This window comes from Rhineura floridana, chromosome 5, assembly GCF_030035675.1.
Source record: "Rhineura floridana isolate rRhiFlo1 chromosome 5, rRhiFlo1.hap2, whole genome shotgun sequence".
NCBI lineage: Eukaryota > Metazoa > Chordata > Lepidosauria > Squamata > Rhineuridae > Rhineura > Rhineura floridana.
In genome coordinates this window covers 99857714-99884722 of record NC_084484.1, presented here as the reverse complement: position 1 = coordinate 99884722, position 27009 = coordinate 99857714, and positions in this window count along the sequence as shown.

Below are 27009 nucleotides of genomic sequence, written 5' to 3'. Positions count from 1 at the left end.
TGTTTCCTGAACACATGAAAGGTCATGAGTAAACATTCTTTATCTTTTTACCTAAGAAGATTGTGTCTGCTGTCATTTGTGTCTAAGGGAAAAGGTGGGCTGGTTGATTCTCACTCTACTGCTTGCGTTTATATCTCTGCTAAGAAATAGGACTGTGAAACTGTTCCTATTTCATTTTTAAAATACCAAACAGGTTATGTTGGCCCAGAAATAAGTTGAGAATTAAAGCAGATTTTTTGGGTTTTGTTTTTGAGTATTTTGGTGTATATTTGTTTTCCCCCTTCTGTCCTATTACCAGGCACTAGTTTTAAAGAGACTTTTTCGGCTGCTGTTTTTCTGAGTTGTATTAGCAAACCAAAGCTCTTCTCAGACCAGCAAGAAAAAATGTATCAGCATAACAATAGAGGTTTTGCCAGACTGCCAGAGCTAACTGCTGTTCACTTTGAACAATGGAAAAGCAGGATTAAAATTACCCTGGGTGCAGAAAAGGCTCTTTACTGCATTGAAAAAACCTAGACCACAGGAAGATCCCCAAGAAATAAGCCATTGGGACGACAAAGATGCAATCGCAAAAGCTATTATTTTTTATGATCTTAAAGATGAACAGCTAGCATATGTAGAAAGATGTACATCAGCCAAGGAAATGCTGGATAAACTCCAAACAGCATTTGGCTTTACAAGTTTTACATCTCAGACAGTGTTGATTCACAAAATAATGAAGTTAAAACTAGAAACAAAGAAAGACTGTGAAAGGCATGTAACTTCCCTGATAAGTATATTCAGCAAGTTAAAGCTAACTGGACTTGAATTTAATGACCAACAGAAGTTGGGTTTCCTTAGGCACATTGGGAGAGAGATATGAACGATTTGTTTCTCTTTTAAACCACAACCATGAGATTCAGTTTGAACAAGCTTTTGCAAAGTTAACAGAGGAATGTATTGTTGAGTCTGATTCAAATGAGAGTGGATCAAATTACCTGGCTAGCAGGAAGGATACAGGGAAAGGAAAAGCCCCTCCCAAGAACCAATCACAATGCTGTTTTTCATGTGGGAGGCATGGTCACCTGGCTAGGGACTTTGACTCACCCAAGAGTTCAACAGCCAATGGGAACTCTCCAAGTTTCAAACAAAGAGAACAAAGAAAGCATCAGCATGCTTTACCTAAGCATAAGCAGGGCCCTCAGAGAGGAAGCAATTTCCTTTTAATGCATAAAGGGCTTGTGGCAAATAATTATAAACAAAAATCAAACAGTTGGATTTTAGACAGTGGATGTACAAACATAATTGTTATAATGAAGCCTGGTCAATATATGAATTTTAATGGCTCTGGAACTGTTGCTCTAAAGTGCAAGCTATAATGAAACCATAGAAAATGTAGCAGATCATGTATTTATTCCTGAACTGAGTTGCAACATGCTAAGTGTTTCTGCATTAGATAAGAAAGGATTTGCAACAGATTTCCAGGATGGAAAGTGTACAGTAACCAAAGATGATATTTTGTTTGCACTGGCTTATGAAAATGACGGTGTTTATGGACTAAGTCTTTCAGCTGAACAAGCAACTGCAGCTATGGCGGACAAGGATGAGACCAGCCTAGAACTTTGGCACAGGTGACTGGGATATCGCGATCCAAAGGCGATCCTACAACTACGAAAGCAGAGCCTTGCAACAGGTATCAAGGTAAACCAAGAGTACCATGATAAAACAAGCAGGTGCATAAATTGCATTGAGGAAAAGGGTGTTAGACCCTCATTTCCACCAAGAACTGAAAAGAGAAGCACCAAGGTGCTAGATCTCATACACAGTGACCTCTGTGGACCATTTAATGTACCCTCACTTGGGAAGAATAGATATGTTCTAATTTTTGTGGATGATTTTTCAAGGTACTGTGTGACTTACTTATTGAAGGACAAGAGTCAAACACATGAGATGCTGAAGAAATACATCTCGATGGTGAGCACAAAATTTGAGAGGATGCCAAAATCCCTACAAACGGACAACGGTGGTGAGTTTATATCGCATCAAACACAAAATTTTCTGGAGGAACAAGGCATTTTGCACAGGAGGACTGTCAGTTATACTCCTGAGCATGATGGGGTTTCTGAAAGAAAATTCAGATCTCTTCTGGAAATGACTAAATGCATGCTGGCTGACGTTAATCTACCCAAAAGACTGTGGGGTGATGCGATCTTGGCTGCAACGTATATCCAGAACAGATTGCCAACCAAGGGCACCACACACACACCATTCCAATTGTGGCATGGCAGAATTCCAAACCTGGCACATATCAGAGTGTTTGGAAGCATTGCTTTTGCCTACATAGCAAAACAAAAGAGGCAGAAGCTAGATGCTAGACTATTTTAATAGGCTATGCTCCTGGTAGCAAAGGCTACAGAGTTATGAACCTAAAGACAGGTGAAGTCAGCACAAGACATGTTGTCTACTTTGATGAGCAAAGCAGAGCTGACAAAAGAGGGACTGTGCTAGATTTCTCAGAAGAGCAAGGACACCACATCCAATCTCTCATAGATATGCCAGTATCCACACACAGAATACCAGTAACACCACAGATATCTGCACAACCTGACCCAAGCCTTGAGCAAGAGGAAGAGGCAGAGACTGCAGAAAATGAGGCTGAGAGAGGTACAGACGCAGATGAGAATAACCAGATGACTGGACTGGAAGATGCAGCAGAGCCAGACCAGACCCCAGAACAAGCTCCCAGATCCTCATCGCGAATCAACAAGGGTGTACCACCTCCACGCCTGTCCTACCTCGCAAAGTCAGCACTACCCAGCGAACCATTGACTTGGGAGGAGATTAAGCAGATGCCAGCATCCGAGGCCGCTCAGTGGAGAAAAGCTGCTCAGGAGGAGATGGACGCACTGCACAAGAATAAGACGTAGACCCTGACAGAGCTTCCACCAGGCAATAAAGCCATAGGATGCAGATGGGTGTTCAAGGTGAAGCAAGATGCAGGAGGAGAAATTGAACGCAATAAGGCAAGACTAGTTGCCAAAGGTTTCCTGCAGAAATATGGAGAGGACTATGATGCTATCTTTGCTCCTGTTGTCCAACACAGCACAATAACAATGCTACTAAGCATGGCAGCCTCCAAGTAGATGCACATCAGACATCTCAATGTCAAGACTGCCTTTCTGCATGGAGAAATAACAGAAGAGTTGTACATGCAACAACCTCCGGGCTTCATGAACCGGAAGCAAGCACATCTTGTATGCAAACTTTAAAAGAGCTTGTATGGACTCAAACAAGCTGCAACGGCCTGGAATGAGAAACTGGATAAAATGCTGAAGGAGCAAGGCTTCAAGCAAGGTGAGGTTGACCAATGCCTGTACACCAGAAGCAAAGATGGACATTTGACTTATATCCTGATTTATGTTGATGACTTGATCGTGGCAACTCAACGAGATCAAGACTACACAGAAATTGTACATCATTTAAACAAAGAAGTTGAAATCAAAGAGTTAGGCACTGCAACATACTACCTAGGCATCCAGATTGAAAAGGAAGCAGATGGCTCCTACCTACTCAACCAATAGCAAAAGATTGTTGATCTTTTAGAGACTCTAGAACTCAAGGATGTCTGTCCTGTAGCAACGCCCATGGCAACAAACTTTCTTAAAGACAATGATATAGGTGAACCTTTACCAAACAACAAGAAATATAGAACAGCAATAGGGAAGCTTCTGTACTTAACCACAAACACCAGAACTGACATAGCAAGTGCAGTAGGGATCCTATGTAGGAAAACTAGCACACCCACACGAAAGGACTGGATTGCTGTCAAAAGGGTGGCTAGATACCTGAAAGGGACTTTGGACTTTAAGCTGAGATTGCCAGCTAATAGTAATCCAAAACTTGTATGCTACACTGACACTGACTGGGCTGGAGACAGTTCAGACTCCAAATCAACTGGTGGCTTCCTGTTTACGTATGGAGATGGACCTATCTCTTGGGCTAGTCACAAGCAAGACATAATAGCATCTTCTACAGAATCTGAGTATATAGCTGCTGCAGAAGCATGCAAAGAAGCCATTTGGCTTAACAGATTACTAAAGGACTTTGGAATAAGAGTACAAAGGCCAATCCAGATGATGGAAGACAACCAAAGTTGTATTAGACTTTCTCAGACTGAGAGAACCACACCACGCACTAAACATATAGGGATAAAGTACCATATTGTGTGTGAGCTGACAGAGAAAGGATTCATCAAGATGAGCTACTGTCCAACTACAGAAATGACAACTGACATCTTGACAAAGCCATTGCCTAGAGACTGTTTCCAGAGACTTCATGTCAAGATGGGGCTGTTGAATTCTTGCATGCAAATTTGAGGAGGAGAGTTAGAATAAGCAAATGTGCATGTTCCCTTGTAAAAAGGGAGATATTCCCTTTAAGGGATATTTTGGGGAATATCCCTATGTGCCTGTTTACCATGATGTAACTTCCTAATGGGTGGGGTTAGTTACCTGGCTTCCTCCTCCTTTGTCCTGGATATTAGCAGATGCCTGCATATCCACCATTGCTACTGAGCTTTTTACCTCTGGGACAGGCAACATGGAAGATGCTCTCTCCTGAGAGCATCATTACCAAAGATTAATGGACTCCTAATCTTTCCATCTAAGCTAGAGCCTATGTTTCCTGAACATATGAAAGGTCATGAGTAAACATTCTTTATCTTTTTACCTAAGAAGATTGTGTCTGCTGTTATTTGTGTCTGAGGGAAAAGGCTGATTCTCATTCTACTGTTTGCGTTTATATCTCTGCTAAGAAATAGGACCGCAAAACTGTTCCTATTTCATTTTTAAAATACCAAACAGGATCAAGGTATCATTTGGGCATGTAAAGCCTATTATCGAGGTGACATGCTGGCAAGCGTTGTAAACTTGCAAATGCATATTCCACCTTTTTAAAAAGTGTTAATGCTGAAAGATGTGACATATAGCATTGGCTTGGCATGGGGTAAAGTCATTTCCATGACCTTTGCCAAGTGCTGGAAAAATGTGTTGCAAGCAAAGAGATCACGGATGATGCAGAACCATTTCCTGTGTAGGAAGTAGAGGCTACTCACAGTGCTGTCAGGGAGAATCTTGCAGCAAATGATCTGGCTGCCTGGACTGAGGTGGATGCAGAAGTTCCAGTGGTGCAGCTCCAGAGTGAGTAGGAAATAGTGGCAAGATGAATGAACAGCATGAAGCCAGCAACACAGGGGACTTATCCACACAGGAGCATTACTTCGTACTAAAGACTTTATTACCTTCATTTTCTATTTGAACAGTCAACAGTAAGGGCTCAATGACAGCTGCAAACAGTGTTTTGTATTCACACTGAGGGCAGTTTCCTAATGACCACACCCTCTAATTTAACATTTCCAACTCCCTCTGGTTGCTTGGCAACCAAGCGTGCTGTTTGTTCTACCAGCTGCAGTAGGTTCTATTTAAAAACAACAACAACCCAGAAGTGTGATTATTTGTATTTTCACTGGTACGATACAGCTGAAATACAAATCTTTGTTTGAGCAGTGTTATGCTTTTGTGCACAAGTTAGGGGGAAAAGAAAAATAATGGCACCATTTGCAGCACCCATGTAAAAAAGGCCAGCAGAACGGAGGAGAGCAGCGGGAAGTTGCTTGTCAGCCCACAGGAAATGAAATGAAAGAAGAGAGGGGAATGATTGACACACCCACCTGAAAGCATCAGAGCAAAGCATCTGCAAGCACTAGAGATACGGAGTGAAGACTTCTTTTCTTCCGTTTTTGTATTTTCAGCGGATTGGATTACTAAGGATTTACAGAGGGAAAATTGTATTTGTTTGCCAGTAACGTCATGTGAACCATGTGAATTAAAAGGAGATGTGAGTAGCACCAAACACACAGTAAACTATCCTTTGAGATGAGCCCGGGGAGTGAGTCAAGACAACAATGGTGAGGCTTCCTCTGAAGCAGCACCTAAAGTAAACAGGGTGCTTGAAAACATCAATGAGTGATGAGGTGGTTGGAGTGGCAGAGCAATTGGGAGCACCTTCATCTCCTCCATCTGAACAGCATCAAGAACTATGTGCTGAGAAAACCCTCTGCTCAGTTTCACCAAACTAAAGTGTCTGATTACTTCCAAAGGGAAAAGGAAGTCTAAAATGTAAGTACTGCACCTTTAAAACCTGTAGCAAGTACTTTACTGTAATTCACACGTCATTCTAAGTGCCTTTCAGTGCAGTTTTCATTGTAATGTGGACGCCCTATATCGCGGGTGCCTCTTTTGTCCCCCGACCCCCATGTCATACTGAGGTTTGTTGAATAAATATGCATTTAAGGATTACAGATTCTACCCTGCAACATACCTGTTTATGTGAATGTTCAAACAGGGACTCGGCACATACAGCTGTATGCACAAGGGCATTGTTCTTGTGTTCAATTAATGCATATAAATTGGAGATGAACGTTTGTTGTTGCAATGCCCCATTGCACGCAGTTCAATTCAGCAATTCATTCAAATTCAGCAATGATTTAAAAAGGTCAGTCCAGCTCTACCTTTGTTAATGTTCAGAAATAACGCTGAACCCTCCCCAAAATTCAGCCTAAAGTGAACATGAATTAATTGACATTGCATTCAAATAATACAAAGCACTGCTGAGTTATGAGATGATGCCTGTTGTGCAATCTTCCTCTTGAGGAGCATGTTTTAAGTTCATAATAAGTAGTGAAACTTTCCCCAACAGTGGACAGCAACAGTTAGGTGAACAGCTGGAACACAGCCCAGCTTTGGGGAGGGGCTTGTTTTGATTAGAGACTCTATAGCATTTTATAGAAGCTCTCAGGAGATCCATAATGTCCAGGTAGAGCAGATGGGAACTTGGCTTCCATCAGCAAATTTTATTGGATTCTTTCCTTAAAAGGATAACGTACTAATTCAACTCAGCTGGAATCGGAGCCCTTTGGAATACCCCACCCTGAACCCATACAAGCATTTTAGACCACTAATTCACTTCATTTTATATTTGAATGTAGTATTGTTCCAGATATGTTTTCTAAGGCCACCAAAACTCAGTTTTTTGCTCTCAAAATAAGTCTGCTGCAGCTCTCTTACTGTGAAAGATGGACTTGTGATTCAAGTGAGTCATTAGGAGACCTTAGTTTACCACATTTCCTGAAACTCTGGGCAAATAGATACCTTTGGACCTAATCCTAGAAATCAAAAAATGGGGGAGAGTGAAATTAAGATGAATTATAATATGTTTATGTCAATAGGTATGGGTGCTTATGCATAAAGGTTTGCAAGTTCGAAGCCATAGCTTCTATATTGTTGCCCAAGTGCCTAGTCTACTGGGAAGTTCTCCAGCAGTACCCTTTCATGTTAATGTGTTTGGCACAGGTGAATTTATTGGTAGATTGTGCTCTGAATTTCTGCACATAAAATATTGGCCACCTATCTCTGCCTCTCAAGAATATTTTGAGGAGACACATTTTTTGCTCATTAATTTTGCCATGCGTTTCCTTCCTTCATAAAATAGAAGGAAAGTCAATATGTACTGTTCTTTTTCTCCAGCCTTTAGTTGACTGAATCCTTCCTTGATAGACTGAGCCACTTTCACTAAATTGGCCAACAATATTATCATGTGTGCATTCTTTTAAAATGTTACCCTCATTTTTTAAGTACAGGAAACAAACTGGTATCTTTTTTCTTTGCAGTAAACATTCCCCTCCACTTTAATGTTCCAAGAAAATCCACAATGATAATTCAAAGCCAAAGTTTCTTATTATGTTCTTAAGCTTTCATACCATTTGGTCAGTACTGTCTACCCTCACTGGCAATGACTTTTCAGGGTTTCAGGCAGGAACCTTTCGCAGTGCTACCTGGAGGTGGGGTTTGAACCTGGGACCCTCAGCATGGAACGCATGTGCTTTGCCACTGAGCTATAGCCTTCATCAACATTTCATTGCCTGCTTTTATCTTCACAGTACTTTGCTGGGTTTCAAACTGGTTTTTTAAGGAGCTTATCAAGCGTTTCCCAATGTAGAGATTGGTAGTGACAGCCAAGCTTCCGTGAGAGACAACTTACTCACTACTGGTCTTGCCCTGTGTGCAGCAAATGTGGTCTTGCCGTCTGTACAGCAAACAATGAGTGCACACACTCAGTTCTCCCAGTGAGCAACAGTGAGGCTCAACAATATTTCTAGTATGCACATTTATGTAGGAGCCTCACCCATGGATCCAATGGATTCCATTTCCAAGTATGTGTATTTGGGATCACTGTGCAATTTTAGGGGCCAGTTTGTCAACATGGAAATTCCCTGCACATGTTAGGGAGGCTGCAACCTCACATACGTGCATGCCACTTTTAAATGTGTAGGCAACAACTTTTGAGGTGAGTACATGCACTTAGATTTGTATGGGTTGAACCTAACAAAGTTATTGTACCAGTGAAACAACTTCCACTTGTGCAACAGAACATCCACTCCTTCTCTGCCCTCTATGCACCCCTTCCACCCAGTCTGCTCAAGAGAGTTGCATGGGGGAAGAAAAGGGAAGAGAAGCTCAGTTGTGCAAAAGCAGAAGTCATTTGGCTTGCACAATGACTTTGTACAATGCAATCTTATAACTTTTTTTTAAGTTAAAAAGATCACAGAATGAGAATATTATTGTTTTTCTTGTCGGAGGCCAATACCACCAGCATCACCCCAAAAGCAGTCTTCTCTGTTATGACACACAAGACACTGTAATGGCCACCAGCTTGGATGGCTTTAAAAGAAGATTAGTCAAATTCATGAAGGACAGGGCTATCGATGGCTACTAGCCATGATGGCTGTGCTCTGCCACCCTAGTCCGAGGCAGTATGCTTCTGAAAACCAGTTGCCGGAAGCCTCAGGAGGGGAGAGTGTTGTTGCACTCAGGAGGGGAGAGTGTTCTTCCACTCAGGTCCTGCTTGTGGGCTTCCCCCAGGCACCTGGTTGGCCACTGTGAGAACAGGATGCTGGACTAGATGGGCCACTGGCCTGATCCAGCAGGCTCTTCTTATGCTCTTATGACAATAAATATTTGGAGGATTAACATGGTTGTGGTAGTTACTCCTAGCTTATCCAAGATTTCTCAGAGCCTTGATGGCTAGATAAATTGTGTTTTGTTTGTCATATCACATCACAAGACTGTGCTTAAGTCCAGAATTAACAGCTGGCATTAAGGGAGATGTGCAAATCATTTGCTGTGACCACCAAAAATCTGACATACTTAATATATCTCATGACCCCTCTGCCACCCCATGCATAGCAGTGTACGTATGAACCTACTCTTCCGTACACCCCCTCTCCTCACCGTAGGTCTCTGTATTATCAGAAATGGCAGGAAATGGCCATTTCATATACAAGTCCCTGTGCAAGGCAGGCAGGGGAAACTACACAACCATGTTAACCCACAAAGTTCTGCTTATTTTTGTTGAAAAGTCTAGTTAATGCAAGTCAAACAAAGCAACTTGTAATAAGAAAATGGGCTAATGTTAGATATGGTCCTAATTTAAAAGACAACCAGTATAGAGCAAAACCCAACTCTGGAGGACGCAGCCTGCAGTAACTTGATATATTCATTCCCAGCGCAGCCTCCTTCTCCGCTGATTACAAGTCTCCACTAGTGTTTGCAGGACAGATTAGCCATTCTCCTCATATATAAGAGACACTGTTCAAAGAGGTTGGAACGCAGCTGCCTCTTTACAGACTTTACCTAGTTTTCAAAAGGACAAGGATCATGTGACAGAGGGATGTATGCCTCTGCAATAGAAAATCTAAATTAATCTTCATAGAAAATGGAGAGTCTTGTTTGGATCTAGCAGAAAAGAAGAGCCACTTGTAGGTGAAATCTTCTTAAGACCAAAGTGGAATCCTGTGAAAATTCAGGTCTGCAAGACTTCCTAGGCATGGCAGACAAAAGAAAGTAGCTTTCTGAATAAAAGGTTCGTGGTTTAAATTTAAAAGTTTCTTGCCATGAGAGCCACTGCACTGCCAAATGTCTGAGAATGCAGCATCTAATCCTATCTACTTACTGCTCTGGCTGCTTTTTGTATTTTTCTTCTGCTGCTTTGCATTTTTCTTCTTCTTTATATTCTTTCTTTTCTTTCTCTTCCTCACCAAAGAGGCAGGATAGTGCATTTCATTGGAAAAGACAAAAAAGAAATTAAAAATGAGCACAGTTTCAAAGTTCGTAAGATACATTTCAAAATCCTGTAGGGCTTACTCCTGTTTTTACATTTCTATTCCTCCTTTTTGAAACTTTCCAGCTGACCAATGGGTACAGAATCTGAACTTAGATTAACAGGAATCAAACATAACACAGGCTAGTTACCCCTGGGATGAGGCATCAGTCATGAATAAGTCTGCTGGCGCCAATACATTCAATATTTGAACTTCCATTGGCTGCAATTCTGCAAACAGTTGATTGCATACAAACCTTGTTAGAATCAATGGGCCTCAAAACACACCGGATTACAACTTTGGTCCTTCGGAGAATAACAGTTCCTTACAAGAATGAAGAGTTGGTACTTTTGGAGAGATAGCTCTGCTTTATTGAATCTCTCATGATGACTGTTAGAATTTTCTCATTCGTCACATTGGACTACTTGCAACAACAAAATGGAAATGGACTGCCTTCAAGTCGATCCTGACTTATGGCGACCCTATGAATAGGGTTTTCATGGTAAGCGGTATCCAGAGAGGGTTTACCATTGCCTCCCTCTGAGGCTAGTCCTCCCCAGCTGGCTAGGGCCTGCTCAGCTTCCCACAGCTGCACAAGCCAGCCCCCTCCTTGTCAGCAACTGCCATCTGGGGGCAACTGGGCTCCTTGGGACTATGCAGCTTGCCCACGGCTGCACAGGTGGCAGGGCAGATAACTGTGGGGGTGATCTTTAGCTGGCCCTTTACACCCAGGAGACATGAACAGGGATTTGAACTCACAGACTCTGGACTCCCAGCCAGGCTCTGTGCCCCACTGTGCTATACCAGCTGCTCTTGCAATAACAAACAATGAAGTTTGTAAGACAGAGGATCCATTCATTCTCTCTCTACATTAATCTGGTGCCTGGAGTGTTTATTTACACATACAGAAGTATTTATTGACACGTACACGTACTTCTGTGTTTATGACTTGCAGGTAGTTATCATAACTTGCAGGTAGGGACACAAACTAAATGTAGGTAAAAAAAACCCTGAGACTAAAGAAGTAAATGGGTAGTTTGCCTTTCTTCTGGTTTCTTAAATGCCCCCTACAAATGATTCCTTCTGTGAATATCCACATAGCTTCCTCTATATCTGTGAGCTATTACATTTGTGACTCATCCAGAGTCCTCTTGAACCAACTGGCTTTAGATCAGGCCTTGACAGCTGACCCCATCTCAAGCATTTGCCTAAAATCTGATGGTTCGTGCAACTGGTTACAGGTGCCTCTCCAGCCCAGCAGAGTGCAATGGGCCACAAATATAACCTTACCATCTAACAGCCTTTCTCGTCCCCTTTTCACTGTCCTGTCTTCCAGGTTGTGCAAATTGCATCATATCACCTATTTATTTAGTCCTAAGGTGATACCTCAAGGAAGTGAAAAACATGCATAGCCTTGGCCAATGAGGATGGCAGGAAAGGATTTCTTCCTGCCTCCTATACAGTGACCAGCTGTAGTCTTGGATAACTCTGATATTGAAGATGATTGGGGTGCACCTGCCTGGCTAAACTGCAAGGACCAAGGCCAAGCCAGGAGGGATAAGGCCTTGTAGAGGCCTCCCCCAAATCTTACCCCTAATCAATCTAGAGATTTCTAAGGTGCAAAGCATTGGCCTACCTTTGATTCCACAGAAATAAATGTCATTTTTACCATTTTATATAAACAAGAATAAAGTCAGTGCTGTCTGTTCCCTACATAGGAAGCTGCTTTATACCAAGCCAGACTATTGGCCCACCTAGCTCAACACTGACTGGCAGCAATTCTCTGGGGTTTCAGGGAGGAGTCTTTTCCAGCATCTGGAGATGCCAGGGATTGAAACTGGGATCTTTTGCATGCAAACCACTTGCTTTGCCACTGTTCCACAGCCATTACCATCCCACATAGTGCAGTTCCACACAAAGATATGCTGTGACTAAACAATGGTGATGGTGGTGGTGTTGATGAACAACAACAACCTGCTGCAGATGCCACTTCCAAGTAAATATCACTGAAAAGCTTTTTCTGGGGTGATGCTTTCCCTCCCCAAAGATATCTAGCAAGGTGCAACATAACAGAGGGCTCCTCCAGAAAATTTATTTATTGAGCATTCATCTTGATTTGCTTGCACAAAGCTTATGCAGCGTTTAGATATATCCAGTCTTTATTGAACACTCATTCTGATTTGTTTGCAGGGTGGTTATCTAACAATGAGCACTCATCCTGCATTAATCCTGATTTGTTTGCAGGGTGTTTATATCAAAGCTTGGAAGTAACTAGTTACAAGTAACGAATTACTTGTAATTCATTACTTTTTTGAGTAACGAGTGGGTAATTCCTTTACATTTTGATTGTAATAGAACTAGGAGTAATTTTACTACTTTTGTGGAGCAATTGTAACATTTCCAGAATTACTTTTGGGCATTACTTGGGGGGGGGAGCAGGGGAAGTCTTCTGCTCCTCTGATTTGTGGATGAAAATCATGTGCCTCATGAGAGAGAGAGAGAGAGAGAGAGAATGAATACTGTGTTTGCACTTGGCACACAAAGTGGCCTCCACCACCCTCTCTGGCTACTGTGCTACATTTGCAGTATTTTAACTTTTTTGCATCTCAGGGAAAATGTTTGCTTGAGTGAGTGTCCCTTAGTTGGTGGCAGGGCAGGGTTTGGGAGGTGGTTTAGTGAGAGAGATTATGCTGGCTGGCTGAGTGGGGGGGTTGCACTTGGTTTGACGTGCAAAGATCTCAGTTGTGGCCTCAGCCTCCCTCCCCACCACCCTTACCAGCGGAGAGACCACCATTGCTATCTTATGAATAAAAATAATTATTCTACTACCTCTGTATGTGTTTGTTTATTTTTAATGTTGTTTTAGGCTACTTAGATGTGCAGCAGCCAAGGCCAGCACCTTGTAGGCTTTTTTTAAAGTAAGTGAAATGTAATTGTAGCAATTACTTTGGAGGAAAAGTAAAATAATCAGTTACTTTCAGAGCAATTGTAACTGTAACGGTAATTACTACTTTTGGGGCCATGTAACTGTAACTGTATTTTATTACTTTTTTAAAGTAATCTTCCAAGCTCTGGTTTATATGTCTTCCTGTTAATCATTCATTCATTCCACACTTCTCAATGCATTTTCCCCATTACTTTCCTAAACACAAAAGGTCTGTTTCTTTTTTAAAGTGGATTTGTTGTGTTACAGTGACAGAGCGCTTTAATACACTTTAATTGTGCAAACCTAAATGTCCCAGTATGCGCTTGAACCCCTCCTGACAGTGGAGGCAACCTGACTTTTAACACAGGTAAGATTTATCTGTTCTGCCATGCTTTGTGGGGAAAGGGGGCAGCTAATTCTGCCATGGATTGTAAATTACTTAGAGCTCTACGTACATTTTGTTAAATAAAATAAATAAATAAATAAATGTATTTTTATGTATTTTAGCTTGTTTTTTTAATCTGTAAATTATGGGTATTTTTACGTTTTAGAAACTTAAAGTGAATCGTATGTTGTTTGTTTTCTGTCATGTTTTTGTTCGTTACTTTTCTGTGGAAAGGCAATTCAGAAATATTGGGGGGAAATATATTTTAACAAGATGAAGAGTCTGTTTGTTATTCCTTCTAGGCCTTACTGGTTGCTTGCTTCTTATATTTTCCTTCAAATTCCAAAATAATTATGCCTTAGTTTTCATTGGAATTGCAATATATAGTGGGTGGTTTCAGTTTGGTGAAGCCAAGACTGGGCCAAATTCATCACAGTAAAAAAAATCCTGCCTATTTTAATTTTGGCCCCACTAGCTTTGATGTTAAAATCAAGAAAGAGTTTTGAGCCCATAAATATTTTCCCTATGAACTTGTATTTCTCAACAAATTGCAGAAACAATAATATCATATTTGGCACTGTTTCATATACTTGGGCTTTGATTATCATCCTTTTCAAAAAGGAACCTTTAAGGCATTCATTCTGTGTAGCGCTTTACCACCCCTTTAAATCCTGCCCTTTTCAGCAGAGCACTTACAGAACTGCTCAATGTTAGGCAGGGTGCTGAAGTGCTGCACTGAAATGAGATCTTGACATTTAAGACCCAGACCCCTTGATTGGCCATCCCACTGCTACACTGTAGGCAGCTAGTAGTTTATTACAGAAGGTTATATTCAACGTAGTGTTAAGTAAGTAGTTCTGTCAGCGCAAGGATTTCTGCTTTTGCAACAGAACTTCCCCCCCTCCCGTCCCTTTGTGTGCCCCTAAATCTATTCTAGGGATTCTCCTAATCCTCCCAAGCAGATTTGGGACAGACACAGATTATGGATGAGGGGTGGAAGTCCCATTGCGCTAGTGGCGCAGTAATCCTTGCACCAATGGGACATGTTAGCACTGCCCAGAAACGTTAGTCCTTCTCAGTTGACCAAGTTGGTGGATAATAAACAAATGAAAGGGGAGTTAGAATTGCATCTGTGACTCCTCCTCCACTCTCCACTCATTCATCTCAGCCTCTGCACAAAACCTCTGCTTGGGCCAGCTCCAGGTTTTGGAGAGCCATTAGACAAGATTTTTTCGCCCAATATATTAACATTTTCTCTCTATTTTAATCCACAGTGTATTTATCTTGTATTTTGGTTATGTTTTGAAATGGCTTGTTTACTATTCTCTGTTTGAAATTTGCTGCTCTGTGGTCATTGTATCTTGGTTGTGTTTTGAAATTGGCTTATTGACTATTTTATGTTGTAATTTGCTGTTTATGGTTATTGTATTTGTAGATTGATCAAGATACATGTGTGTTTGCCAATGTATAATTCATGTGGATATTATTTTGTGGATTCTGATGTTTAATTTGGTTTATGACTTTATATATTGTAATATTTTATTTCTTTTGTAAAACTGCTTTGCAATATTTATGATGAAAATCAGTATATAAAATACTTGAAAAATAAATAAGATGCTCTCAGCAGCACCCCCTCCCTGAGTGGGCCCACCCCCTCTTCACTGTGGTTGTCACTACACATTCACTTACCCTCTCCCTCTGAGACCATTCATACAGTTTGTATACATATTGGCAAAAGACCCAGACAATATGTAAAGATTAGAAGTGGGGCTACCTAGTTTAATTGTGACCCACCACTTAGCCCTCTGAAATAATTATCCATGGATTGGTTTACTGAAATAGGCTATTATTGCTTTCCAATCTCCCAGTGTTCAGACATTTAACCCACTGCCCAGGAATCCTCTTTGCCAACTAGGGATGGGTGAGAATTTCAATTCAGTTCGCATTTCAAGCAGAATTTATCAAATTCGCAATTTCCAAAACAACATAAGAACCGAATCACAGCCATCCTTTGACATTTGCATTCATTAGAATTTTGGGATGCAAGTCCTCCAACTAAACAACATTTACAAAAATACATATATTAGGGGAAAGTGTGCATAAAAATGAATACATGAATGAAAATAACATGCAAAAAGACATGAAATGATGAGAAATGGCTTGCAAAAATGTGTACCTTTGTCAACACTGCCTACAAAAATGTGTTTATTTGGAGAAATTTGCACTAAAATGGTGGAGAATTTTCATGAGGATTTTTTTTAAAGTTTGTAGATCACTGTAGAAATGTAGAGAACTGAATTTAACATTGGAAAAATTAGAAACCGAGAGGACCGAAACAGACAGATCTTTCCATCCCTATTGCCAACTGGTCCTAAGTTTTGCTGAGTGATTCAACATGTGTTGCTCTCCTTCTTCATTCGGGGAAAGGTGCAACCCAGCTACCAATAAAGAAAATACAAGAAGAGCATTGGTGAAAGCAATTGGTGAAGCCTGTTTAAAACATATTGAATGCAAGTTGTGAATTAACTTTCTGTGGCTCTGTTTTTTTGACTGAACAGCCCTCGCTTTGAAATCCAGAACACTCCCCCATCCAAAGATTAGGGCATATAAAAGTTGATGAGAGATAAATGAAGACAGCAGTTTAAAATGTCTAAGCTAACTGAGAAGGGTGGAGAATTGTTTTTTTAGACAAAAGCCACAAAAAGCAAAGTGCAAAACTTTACTGCCGATTTGGCCTGTATAAGAGCATTACAAAAACAGGTACATTAGTGGGATAACATAATAAATGTGATTCTAGCTATTCAGGTACACTGTAACAAAAAAACTTTATTTGTTTAAAGGAAGTTTTCTAACAATGGTTCTGCTTGCTTCAGCAAGCATGGCTTACTGTTTAATAATGCCAGGGTCCTTTAATTATTATTTTAAATGCAGGTTTCCCTTTTCTGACAATGTTTGAACAGATGGTGTGCATTGCAGCACCTACCAACTTGGTCATACTAAATTTACTTTAGTAGAGGAAAACATTGAGGGAGAAAGAGGTGCCTATTTTAAAATATTGCTTCTCAAAACGGTTGTAGCTGCTACTACCAAAACAGGTTACATTCCATGAAGGAATTGCAAAAATGTCATTACAGAGCAGGCTGATGTGAACTATAATATTTTTCTCTGCAGCAGTAACTAGCACAGAATATATGCAGGCCAAGAGTTAAATCCCCATGAGACATCTAAGAACTTCCTTGTTTGGTCAGACCAAGTTCCATCTGTTCCAACAGCCAGTCAAAAGTGTGTAAAAACATATCTTTTAAATATTTAAATTACTTGTTTTTAGCTGTTTTTATTGATACTTTTATTCTTTCTTGTAAACTGCTGAGAAGCTCTGTTACAATTAAGCAATTTATACATTTTGTCAAATAAAACAAGAAAAGGAATCCTAGGGCATATAGCCTGAACATGGTTTATCCTGTCACTTTACCTAGCAACTGAAATAGCAAATGGCTTCCTTTATCTTTCTTTATTGTTCATACCCATCCTACATATCTCTAGGGCTATGATTGTGTTAATAATTGTTTAAAACACATAGGAATGTGCCATATACCAAGTCAGACCATTGGTCCATTTAGACAGCCAGTATAGTGTAGTGGTTAGAAGGCTGGTGGGACTAGGACCCTGGAAGACTAGAGTTCAAATCCCCACTCAGCCATGAAGCTCACTGGGTGGCTGTAGGTATCTCTCAGCCTATTCTCTCTCTCAGGATTGCCGCAAGGATAAAATGAGGGAGAGAAGCTCTATCTTTCATCTTGAGCTTCTGGCAGGAAATATGGGATATAAAGGTAATAATTAATCCAATTTTTAAAATCTGCATGGACTGCTACAGCATGGACTGCACCCATAGGCTGGATTGGGATATAGACACATGCAGTGGTTCCTTCCTGGCTCAAGTGTGTGAATGTTCACTAATAGGCAAAAAGCCTTGCGGTTTAAGAATGTACCTATAGCCAACAGATATTTCTATCAAACTTTAAAAAGCAGGGGAATTGGGAAGCTATGATGAATGCATCGGGGGGCAAGAGACCTGACCTCCTCTCTGAGATATTGGACTGCCCTACAAATTGGTCAAAATGCAAACACCATTTGGGTTGGTCTTTCACAGTCCAATCCACTTCCTGTGTAGCTTGGAAGAATTTGGTAACATGTGCCTCTGAGCATATGGTGTGTGGTTGCAATATCTGCCATCTCCAAAGATGGAGAATTACATTTTTGTATGCTTCTTGGTGTTCTTCTTACTCTGCTTCATTCCTGTGTTACTATTGTTTCTACAGAAAATCTAATCTATAAAATTTTATTTCTCTCATTCATCCTAGAAACCTGCGTCAAATTTATTTTTATTAATTTCAAAGCCTTTTTATTTATTTTAGTGGATCCAGGGTGTGGTCAACGCATCATTGCGGGAGGGAGTGGTTCCAGCTGCCTTGAAAGATGCAGTGATCCGACCCCTCCTGAAAAAGCCCACCCTGGATCCATTGGTTTGTGACAACTACCGACCGGTTGCAAATACCCCCTTCTTAGGGAAGGTGATTGAGAGGGTTGTGGTGCAGGAACTGCAAGTACTCTTGGATGAAACAGATTATCTTGACCCATCCCAGTCTGGGTTCAGGCCTGGTTATGGGACTGAATCGCCCTTGGTCGCTCTGATGGATGACTTTTATCAGGAGAAGGACAGGGGGAGTCCGACCCTGTTGTTCTTAATTGATCTCTCAGCGGCTTTTGATACCATTGAGCATGGTATCCTTCTGGGCCGATTTGGTGAGCTGGGTATTGGAGGCACTGTTTTACATTGGTTCCAATCCTATCTCCAGGGTCACTCTCAAAGAATAGCACTGGGTGACTTTTGGCCCCCTGGCAGCTGTGCTGTGGGGTGCCGCAGGGTACCATCTAGTCCCCCATGCTGTTTAACATCTATATGAAGCCCTTAGGAGCAGTCATCAGGAGCTTTGGGGCGAGGTGTCAGCATTATGCTGATGATACCCATCTCTATTCCTCCGTAACGTCTGAATCGGGAGAGGCCGTACAAGCCCTGGACCACTGCCTGGACTCGGTGGTGGGCTGGATGAGGGCCAATAAATTGAGTCTGAATCCTAGCAAGACGGAGGCACTGTGGGTTGGTGGTTCCCAAGTTCAGATAATTGGTCAGTTGCCTGCTTTGGATGGGGTCATACTCCCTCTGAAACAGCAGGCCTGTAGACCGGGGGTGCTCCTGGATCCATCTTTGTCACTAAAGGCTCAGGTGACCTCCATGGCTAGGAGTGCCTTTTACCAGCTTCGGCTGGTGAGACAGCTGCAGCTGCTTCTGGACCGGGATAGCCTGACCACTGTTGTCCATGCACTGATAACTTCCAGGCTGGATTACTGTAATGCGCTCTATGTGGGGCAGCCCTTGAGGTTGGTGAGGAAGCTGCAGCTGGTGCAAAATGCGGCGGTGAGACTGCTCACTGGGGCAGGGTATCGCCAACATGTCAACTCGCTGCTGAAAGAATTGCACTGGCTGCGCATTTGCTACCGGGCCAAGTTCAAGGTTCTAGTTTTGGTGTACAAAGCCCTATACAGCTTGGGACCAGAATACCTGAAAGACCGTCTTATCCCTTATATACCCAGTCGATCACTGCGCTCTGCAGGTGAGGGCCTCCTGCAGATACCATCTTATTAGGAGGTTCGTTCTGCACAATATAGGAAACGGACCTTTAGTGTGGCAGCACCTACCCTGTGGAATTCCCTCCCTTTGAATATTAGACAGGCGCCATCTCTGCTATCTTTTCAGCGCCTTTTTAAGACTTTCCTCTTTCAACAGGCCTTTTAGGTTGAGACCTATCCCAGTCTGCGTCTGTGTTAGAATTGCTTAATATGTTTTTTAATAATGTTTTTAACCCTTTTATAAAGTTGTTTTTTTAAAAATGTTTTAACGCTGTTTTGTTTTAATGTATTTTAAGATCTGTTTTTAAGATGCTTTAAAGTGTTTTTAGTGCTTTGTTTGCCGCCTTGGGCTCCTGCTGGGAGGAAGGGAGGGATACAAATTAAATAATAATAAATAATTGGTCAGTGTCATATGATGGTGAAGACAGCCTTTTGTGTTTCAAACTGGAGGTGATGTTCTATTTCTATTTTGGGTGCATTAACAGTTGAATCTGAAACTGCAATTTGATGTAAAATCAGACTGATTACAATATGTTGCTACTTAAGCAATGACTCCAGCTGTTGGAAAAGACAACCTTAGCCTGCCCAAGATGCATGTTTTCAGCCTGCTATGTTTAAACCACTTCATTTAAGGGAAGGTGGGCATGGTCAATTAAAAATATAGAGCACACCTAGAATTTTGCTGGAATATATTTCACCTCCCACTGTTTTAGCTTGTGCAAATTGAGATACGTCTGATTTCCACATGAGACTATTCAGCAGAATAGTCAGTGCCATTATTCCACAATTATTTTTGGAGTTTTTTTAGTGTAAATTTTGCAAAGTGTTGCTGTACTTCACATATTCACAGAAATAGAAGCAAAATAAAATGATTTCCTATAGGAAACTTCACTAAAATTGCAAAGGAGAAATCAGATATATTTAAAGTGACTATCTGAACTATATCAACTGTCTGAATAATGTTGCTTCCTCCCTGCTTAAACAAGATCAGCACAGCACATGTCTTCTATTATTTGGGCTGATTACAGGTGTTGCCACCACTCACCATATGCTCAGAGGCACATGTTACCAAACTCTTCCAAGCTACACAGGAAGTGGATTGGACTGTGAAAGACCAACCCAAATGGTGTTTGCATTTTGACAACTTTGTAGGGCAGTACATTATTTCAGAGAGGAGGTCAGGTCTCCTGCTCCCCTGGTGCATTCTCTTAGCTTCCCAATTTCCCTGCTTTTTAAAGTTTGATAGAAATATCTGTTGGCTATAGATACACTCTTAAACCGCAAGGTTTTTTGCCTATTAGTGAATTTCTCTGCTTTTAAATCCGGGAGGTAATAAATGGGATCCTGTGCAAGCTTACCGAGAATGGATTGAACATTTGCATGCTTATTGAGTTCAGTGGGATTTAGTCCCCTGCAATCATGCTTAGCATAGGGGAAACTGACCACAGGGGATGGGAAGGGAGGAGGAGGAGGGAGGGGAGGAAGGGCAGAGGGGAGGGGAGCAGGCAGGAGGGGGAGGGGAGGAGAAGGACGGGTTTCATCATTTGCATCTCATTGAGTTCACTGGGATTTACTCCTGTGTAATCATGCTTAGGATAGGTAAAACTGACTGGGGAGGGAGGGAGGGCTGCAGTGGGCAGGGAAGGAGAAAGAAGGAAGAGAGGAGGGGAGGAGGAAGGGAGAGGAGAAGGGAAGGAGGGGAAAGCGGGGAAAGCCAGGTCTGATCATTTGCATGCTTATTGATTTCAATGGGATTTACTCCTATGTAATCATGGTTAGGATAGGTAAAACTGACCATGGGGGAGGAGCAGCGGGAGGGGAGAGGAGAGGGAAGCAGAAAGGGAGGGGAGAGGGGAGTGGAAGGAGGGGGAGGGGAAGGAGAGGATTGGAGGGGGAGGGAAGGGGCAAGAGGGAGGGGATAGGAGGGAGGAGAAGGGAGGGTAGGTTTGATCAGTTGCATACTTTTTGAGTTCAATGGGATTTATTTCTGTGCAATCATGTTTGAAAATGGAAATGGACTGCTTTCAAGTCGATCCTGACTTATGGTGACCCTATGAATAGGGTTTTCATGGTAAACAGTATTCAGTGGTGGTTTTACCTTCCTCTGAGGCAAAGAGGCAGTGACTGGCCCAAGGTCACCCAGTGAGCTTCATGGCTGTGTGGGGATTCGAACCCTGGTCTCCCAGGTTGTAGTCCAACACTGACCTGAGGGAGGGGCAGGAAGGGGAGGAGATTGGATGGGTGAGCACTGGGCAGAGGGGAAGCCCTTTTCTTTTCCAAAAGGAAAACACTGGGAACAGTATCATTGCTTTTCAGCATTTCCCCCACCTTTTTATTCTACAGCAGGCACATGTACACTCCCACCCAAATTTAAACCAAAGCTGTCCCTGGCCACATCCACACCAGACCTTTATTTCACTTTTGACAGTCATGGCTTCTCCCAAAGAATCCTGGGAAGTGTAGTTAGTGAAGGGTGCTGAGAGTTGCTAGGAGATGCCCTGTTAAACCACTCTGGCCGCTGGACTTCTGTCAGGAGAATAGCATCTCCTCTCAGCACACTTCACAAACTACTTTCCAGGATTCTCTGACTGTCTCACATGAAATCAAAGTCTGGTGTGGGTGTGGCCCCCTGATTAGGCAAGCCAAGCAGCTATGAGTCTGGCTTTTAGAACACTGACAGTTGGTTCTTACTGAGCATGCCCAACATTATCATTCAGTTCAAAGCAAAATTTCTTAAATTAATTAAAAATCAGCCAGGCATTTCTTTAACATTTAAACTGCATAAGATGAAGGTCAGAGTGTGGGGCAAGGTCAGTAACAGGATTACAGGTCCTCTGTGAACATGGCTGATTTTTAATTAATTTCAACAGATTATGAGAACTCTCAGAGAAAAAAGTCCAAAAGGGGTCTGGGTTTTTTTTCTCCATCTTTAGACTTTGAACTCTTGATTCTTTCTGGCTGTTTTGTTTATTGCCATGAAAATTGACAGAGTTGTTAAGCAAGCGTTTCTGAGTTCAGGACTATAAGTTTTGTGAGGTTTTGTTTTGAAATGAGCTTATGGGAAGCATCAGAATGGCATGGGGGTATTTTCAATTTAACATTGCGGAATGTGAAAAATCCACGTGGCTATAGTATGCAGCCACTCTCGTGGCTATATAATATGGATGGTATCTCAACACCCTGACCTCTGCGCATACCAGGCAATGGCTAGATTGTGTCAATCATGCTAAGTTCTTCATTTGAGACCTCTACTGTATGAGGCAAAGTAGGTGGCAGCCAGGGAAAGAATCTTTTTGGTGGTGGCCCCCTACTTGGGAGATCATCCTTCCGATAGATGTTCAGATGTCATTCTGGCGCCAGGCAAATATTTCTTTTTCTTTTCCCCAGCCATTTAATGGTCATAAACTGTTGTGATTTTTTGTAATTAATTTTTATCATTCACACTACACTGCTGTTTTGTTGTCACTGTTTTAGATGTTGGGCTGGTTTCTTTTTGAGGTGTGTGTGTGTGCGTGCGCGTGCTGTTTTATTTCTATTCTTTCTCTACGCTACCCTGGGAATGCTGATTGCCACCAAAAATGTGAGATATAAATTTGAGAAATAAATACAATGTGTGTTTTTGTTTGTGGGGAGGGCAGGGTTGCAGATGCATTTTCCAACAAAGAATCCAACAAGGACAATTTCATATGTATTCATTCCTACAGAAAACTTAATCCATGTTAATAGTATATCCCACCATCTTTCTCAGAAGAATTCAGCTGCTAGCTACTTTCTGCTGTGTAGCTGTACTGCAATTTAAAAAAAAAAAACCTTGCATGCTGAAACACAATGCGATGTAAATTGCCATTAATAGTGTTTAAGGCTATATGGTGTGTTCTGGTAAGAGTAGAGCCCACTATATAATTTTACTTTGTTTCCCATTCCCAATAGAAAATGAACACATAATGCAAACATTATGTGTCCTTTTATAACAGGAGTTGTAAGAAAAATACTTGCTACCTGAGATATTTCTGTAAGTCAGTGAAGCAAACTGGCCAACATGTGGATTATATTACATTCAGAGCTGATCCTCATTTTGTAACACACACTAAACAGCAAAATCCAGGAGTCCCAGGTTTAATAAAACACAAACTTTCAGCTGCACATATAGCCAATAAAGATTTGGGCATCCTGAGCATGATCAGCATACTAATTGCTGCATGAATAAATCCAGAGGCTTGGCTGTTTTGAAATGCAAACAAAATCTCTGCAGAAGCCAGAAAGAGTATTTACAAAGAAAACCTAGCCTGTGCATACCTGTAACAGTGTATATATGAATGTAAACTATGCATCTTGTTGATCTCTCTCACTTGATATTAAATATACATAGTGTTTCAGAAAGGTACAGCAAAATGACTACACACATGGCATGTTAAAAATTACTATTCTGGTTATTCTGAGGTTAGGTAAAACTACCATGGCTTTGGACTTCACTTAAACTCCCTAAAAGGAATCACTGGAAGTGGAAATGTGATGGTGAGAAAACTTTGCATAGACATATGCTTTGGAATTGCTCTTGATTATACCATTTTGGCAGAAAGTGTTCAGGGATAGACAAGGCTGGCCCTATCATTAGGCAGAGCGAAGAAGCCTCATGAAGTGCCAGATGATGATGATGATGATGATGATGATGATGATGATGATGGTTGTTGTTGTTGTTGTTGTTGTTCATTACATTTGTATACCGCCCCACAGCCAAAGCTGTCTGGGCAGTTTACAACAACTAAAAACATTAAAAACAAATACAAATATAAAATGGTGGGTAAGCAGCAGCAGCCGCAGTTCTCCCAGCCATTCTTTTTAAGCCCCCTGCCCATTCTCTTCTTTTGAAGCACAGAGCAGTGGGAGTCATGTGACCTGACCTGCACCCCCTAAACCAGCCTGCTGCCTTCATGTGGTGGCTAATGCTGTCCCATCCCCAGTGTTGAAGTAAGATTCAGCTGCCAGTCCAGTCAGCTTCTGTATGAGAAATGGTGCCACCTTGTGCTTAACCTCAGGCGGAAAAATGTCATGGGCCAGCCCTGGGAATAGCAATGTGACTTGGAATATGATATCTACTTTGTCTTTTACACATGGAAATGGAAGCCTTAGAATCTGAATTCTAAGGTTTGTAAAGAAGGTCTTGGAAAATTAAGCTCCTCATCTATGTCTGCACTCTGTGGACTTTAAATGACACCTTGGACCAATCCACATCAGCAGTTTTCTGCAACAGTGCTGCTCCTTGCTTGCGAGGCACATATACATGCAGCAATCTGTATAGTGCCACGACTTCTACCCCTTCATTCCATCATTTTTCATACTACTTTTATGACAACTTTTTAACTTATTGCATTGTTCTTTCAGTATGGATTTCCATGTGAACTAGGCTGCCTCATGGTGGAAGGGGCTTAGATCTTTTCCACACACACCTTGCTCCCTTGCCTCATGGTGGGAGTGAATCTGTGGAAATGAAATTATATTCTCTATTTTTCTCTCAATGACTCTCAATGTACACCGCCCTGAGAGCTTTCTGCTATAGGGCGGTCTAGAAATGTAATTAAATAAATAAATAAATAAAATAAACAGTCATCATAGATTGGTAATCTGGCTTTCCAGAAATAGCAGGGGAGGTATGGAGGAGGGATCACACCCTCTCAATCAGAACCCTTTTGCTCCAAGCGTCCTTGCAAGGAGGTGGGCTTCTCCCCATACCAGCTTATTCTGGGGATCCAGACTCTTCTTTCTCTCTCCATTACCTTTAACAGGGAGAGAGCGATCTGTACATTAACTTGCAAAAGGGGTGAAGAGAAATAAGAGGCTGGATCCCCAGAAATGGTTGGGAGGAAATCACATGCTCCCAGTAGAGACCTTGAGGTAACAGGACCCTTGCTGGGGAGTGAAATTCCCAGCTCCATTTCTGGGGATCCAGCTTCTTTTTCTCTCCATTAATTAGCATTGGGAGAGAGCGATCCATCCATTACCTTACACAGGGAAAAGGAGAAATAAGATTCTGTCCCCTCCCTCAAAATGCCTAGGTGGAGATCATATGCATCCGGCAAGGACCTTTGGAGTAAAAGGGTCCTTGCTGAAGGTGAGATCCCCTTGCATTTCTCAGGAGACATCCTCTATTTTATCCCTCCCCTTACGCAAATTAATGGATATATTACTCTCCATTAATTTGCATTAACTGTCTACACAGGTGAAGAGGGGCTCATGCATGCCAGTGATTTTAAAAAGTGACCTTTCCAGCACCACCTACTTCCCACATTGTTGGTAATCAAGATAAGAGCTCAGATGATCACAGAGTGAGTTTTGGAAGGATGTAAAGTTTTGTGTGCCTTTTTTATATTACGCCTCATGCTGTCTGGGGTCTGTTAGTCCCCAAACAACAATGGGTAGTCTATGGCCATATAAATAAATCTGATCTGATCCAATATGTGCCACTTCACACACTGCATGATAAAAAAGATGGTGTAGTACATGTGATTGAAGACCGCCCCACTTTTTATTGCAATTTGCAGTGGCATGTAGCATAGAATGGCATTATAAACAAGGGGGACATGCCCCTGTTCTCCACACAGTATATGAGTGGCAACTGCATTTGCAAAAAATACCAGTGTTGCCTCACCAACAAAAAGGACTTCAGTGTGGATTGCACCCTTGCTAGTACACAGCAGTTCAATAGTCTGAAGCCAATTTAATTGCCAGATATAGCAAATCTATGCCAAGACAGCTCGGCATGCCAAAGTCCCATTGAAATCAATGGAACTTAAACATACAGTTAAGTGCCTGTGTCCTATTAATTTGCCTGGTTTTCTCTAGATTGCACCCATTTTGTACTTAAATTCCATACAGTATATGGAATACGCACACACACACATATATAAAGGCATTATTTATGTCTAAATATAGACATACTTTGTCTAGACATACAAATATAGCTACTTTGAAGGAAATCACTGGAAAATGGAGTGGTTGCTCTTGGAGGGTGATGCTTCAGGCTTCATTTTCACAGCATGAAAAGATTAGAAAGACTTGCCATGCCTCTCGGAGGGTTTCTTCCTAAAATGAACATTTTCTCCAGTCTTACTTCATAATGTACAAGTGAAATACAGTGCACAATGGATTGATAGGGCTGTTAAAAGAAGCCTTTGTTAAGCACTGTGCTATGTGCAACCAGTGCCTATAGCACTAAGCTCCAAGTCAAAATCTGACATAGATTTCCAGGGAGTAGGACAAAACTGCTTGGCATAAATGGCTGCAGATCTACCTATGTGTGTCCTGATGGACTGTGAGTGTTCTCTGAGCTTCTGCTCCACGTAAAGTAGCACCTAATGAAATAAAAAGCAATTGGAAAACCAAGAGAAAATGTTCTTGAATTCCTAACATTGTTAAACTAAAGCCCTTTAGACATGTATACACTGTGTGCAAGAATGTTTGTATGCTTGTAATGAGAAAATAGTTTGATACATATATTTATCAAAGGGATAAATGCCTTGTCTTCTAAACAAATATTTCTCTGTCCCCATATTGAATACTGTCTACACTATCGAAACACCTGTTTAGACAAGCATTCCCCTGATCTGATTGGACCTCCTGTTTTGATTGTTTTAACAGCACTTTTAAACTCTGTTAATTGTTATGCTATTTTAATGCCCTTGTGGATTATCGATATTTATTTTAATTATGGTTATGAATTATAATTATGGATTTGGATTATAATTATGGATGTTTATTTTAATGCTTTGAGGAAATTGTTTTACTGTGAATTTTATTTATATGTGACCATATTTTTAT